The following is a 3,692-nucleotide window of genomic DNA, read 5'->3' on the forward strand; positions in this document are numbered from 1 at the left end:
CCCAATCCTGGGCCAACCTCACTATTGTTGCCACACTTGAGTCCATCAGTGCTGCCACTTTGCCAATCCATCTCCCTGGGGGTCTTCCTCTTTTTCTCTGACCCTCTACCTTACCAAACATGATCTTCTCCAGCGACTGGTCCCTTCTGACAATATGTCCGAAGTATGAGAGATGAAGTTTGGGCATACTAGCTTCCAAGGAGCATTTTTACTGTTCTTCCAACATAGATTGTTTTGTTCTTTTGGCAGTTTATGGTACTTTTGATATTCTCCCCCAACACAGTAGTTCAGAGGCATCAATTCTACGGTCTTCCTTATCCACTGTGTAACTTACGATATATATGAGGTTATTGAAAATACCATGCAATGTGTCAGGCATGCCTTAGTCCTCACACTTACATCTTTGCTCTTCAGCACTTTAAAGAGGTCCTGTGCAGCAGATTTGCCTAATGCAATACATTCTTTGATTACTTGACTGTTGCTTCCATGAGTGTTGAAGGTTGATCTGAGCAAAACCAAGTCTTTGACAACTTCCATATTTTCTCCTTACCTTGATGTTATGTGTTGGTCCAGTTATGTGTGATTTTAGTTATTGTACGTTGAGTAACACATACCAAAGGTTGTAATCTTTAATCTTAATCATTATATATTTTAAGTCTTCTCTGCTTTCAGCAAGCAAGTTTGTATCATCTGCATATCACAGGTTGGTAACAAATCTTCCTCCAATGCCATGTTTTTCTTCATATAATTCAGCTTCTCAAATTATTTCCTCAGCATACAGACTGAATACATTTGGTGAAATAATATAGCCTTGGCACACACCTTTCCTGATTGTAAACCATTCAGTGTTCCCTTGCTCTGTTTGAACAACTTATTTCTTGGTCTATGTACAGATTCCTCATGAGCACAATTAAGTGTTCCACAATACCCATTCTTTGCAATGCTGTCCATCGCATGTCGTGGTCCACACAATTGAAAGCCTTTGTGTAGTCAATAAAGCACAGATAAACATCTTTCTGATAGTGTCTGCTTTCAGGCTCAGGTGTACGCTCCATGATGTCTTCCTTCTGGGTGAAGCTCTGGCTCCAGGTGAAAGCTCAGTGGTTCTCTGGCTGCTCCCAAAACTGCCCTCTCTGTGAGTTTTCTCCATCCTCTCCTAGAATCTGGGATCTAAGACCACACTCCAGCAGCTGTATATGCAAATTCCTTCCTAGGCACGCCTTTTATTGTTGCTGCCATTGAGTGGATCCTGACTCACAGCAACCCCATGTGTGCAGCACAGAACTGCTTCTTAGCTCCCTGATTTCAAACATGAAATCATTTGAAGTGAAATTAAGGCTATGGAAAGTACAACTCAAAAGGAATAACACGGTGCATTCCCCCACTATGGAAAGACAAAAGCTTTCTATGACCCTTGAATATGCTGGTGAATGTGCTGAACTAATTGAGACATTTAATGAAAGGTTCAAAGACTTGAAAAGTAAACAAATGGAATTGAGCATCTTTGCAACACCATTCAATGTAGAACCAGGTGATGTGCCTGATAACTTACAACACGAATCATTCAGCTGTAAAGTGATGATGAGTGGGGCGCTGGGTACAAAACTTCCACGGCTTGAGTTATAGAAACGCTACATAAGCAATGATGAACTTCCCATTTTGAGGAGCATGCATTGAACTATGCATGTGTGTTGGAAGAACTTACTGCTGCGAGCAGTTCTTTTCAGAACTTACCAGTACCCTCTCCATTGGAACAATAAACAACATCCATATAAATGGAGAAAATATTGAAGTTTTCAAAGGCTTCATTTTTCTCACAGAAGCAGCAGTCAAGAAATCAAATGACATATTGCATTAGACAAATCTGCTGCACTAGACCTCTTTAAAGTGTTCAAGAGCAAAGATGTCAGTTTGAGGACTAAGGTGCACCTGAGTCAAACCTCATATGGATGTGAAAGTTGGATCATGATTAAGGAAGACCATAAAAGAATTGATACATTTGAGTTCTGGTGTTGGAGGAGAACATTAAACGTACCGTAGAGTGCCAGAAGAACAAACCAATCTGTGTTGGAAGAAGTACAGCCAGAATGCTCCTTCTGCCGTACCATCAGTATGGACCAATCCGTGGAGAGGAGAACATCATGCTTGGTAAAGTGAAGAGTCAGAGAAAAAGAGGAAGACCCCCTTCGACATGGATTGGCACAATGGCATCAGCCATGGGCTCAGGTGTAGCAATGAATGTGAGATTGGCCCAGGACCGAGCAGTGTCTTGTTCTGTTGTACATAAGGTTGTCATGAGTCGATACTGACTAGATGAACTCTAATAACAACAAGAAGAGACGTAGTCTGGCCATCCTGGCTTCCAAGGAGCATTCTGTTCTGGCTTTCGTTCTTCCAGAACAGATTGGTTCATTCTTCCGACAGTCCATGGTACTTTTCATATTCTCCAGGCAATCTACTTCCAGAAAATCAGCCATTGAAAACTATATGGAGAAGAGTTTTGCTCTAACACACATGTGGTCACCATGAGTCAGAATCAACTTGAAGGAAGTTAGTGAGTGGTATATCTGAGTCTGTTTGGATGGATACATACATAGAGTTTTCTTTCTCAAAAATGAGATCGTACTCGACAAATTGTTCAGCATATTACTGTCTTCTGCACTAAGCAATATGCCTAGGACATGCTTTATTGTCAGAACAGAGAAATCTACCCCATTCATTTAAGCGACTACGTGCTGTTGTTGTTAAGCTCTGTTGAGTCTGAGACTTATAAGGTTTCCAAGGAGCAGTTGGTGGGTTTGAACTGTTGACCTTGTGGTTAGCAGTCTAGTGCTAATCCTATAATACCACTGGGGTTCCCAGTAGTACTTCATAGAGGTGCCATAATTATTGGAGTCCCATGCTGATGACCATTTATCTCCTAAGTTCTCATGAGCATGGATTTGGGAATCAAATAGCCCTCCTCTGAGACCCTGGCTCTGTCAGTTAGTAGGTATTTGCCTCAGGCAGGTGACCTAATACCTCTGAGATATGGTTCCTTCCTCTGTTGTAAAACAAGAGTCATGTATCTGCCCTGGTGTGGATGGTTGTGATCATGTCTATAAACTACTGAGTCCAGTGGTCACAGCCAATAAGCAGTGGTGACGATAATGAGGGACTAGTTGGGTCTGAGAGCCCCGCTGGGCAGGAACGTGGACAATCCTGCTCACTGCTGAGATGCAGCAGCACCGGACACAGTACACAGTTTGGGATTGATGCTTTTCTGTTTTTTTTTTTTTTCAGGTACTATATTTTCTAGAGAAGTTTTAGATTTATAGAAAAAAGGTACAGAAAACTTCCCATCTACCCTTTCTGTCATGTACAAAACAAAAACCCAAAGAGATTTCACAGCCATTCAGTGGATGGATTCTGCCTCACAGACCCTGTAGGTCAGAGTGGAGCTGTTCCTTATGGGAGTCCAGACTTTGTGAGACTTGTTGTTAAATACCATTGAGTTGGTTCCAACCCATAGCAACCCTGTATGGGGGTTCCGAGGAGCTGCTGGTGGGGGTTTGAACTGCCAATCTTGTGGTTCAAGCTGACCTTGAGGTCCAGCGTATTATCCTGCAGCAACTTGCAAAGCAAAAACAGACCGTTCTACGCACCCCCGGCTACCATGAAGTTGATCCTGACTCATAGCTCCTCCATAGGGC

This window comes from Chrysochloris asiatica, unplaced genomic scaffold (genome assembly GCF_000296735.1).
Source record: "Chrysochloris asiatica unplaced genomic scaffold, ChrAsi1.0 scaffold00305, whole genome shotgun sequence".
NCBI lineage: Eukaryota > Metazoa > Chordata > Mammalia > Afrosoricida > Chrysochloridae > Chrysochloris > Chrysochloris asiatica.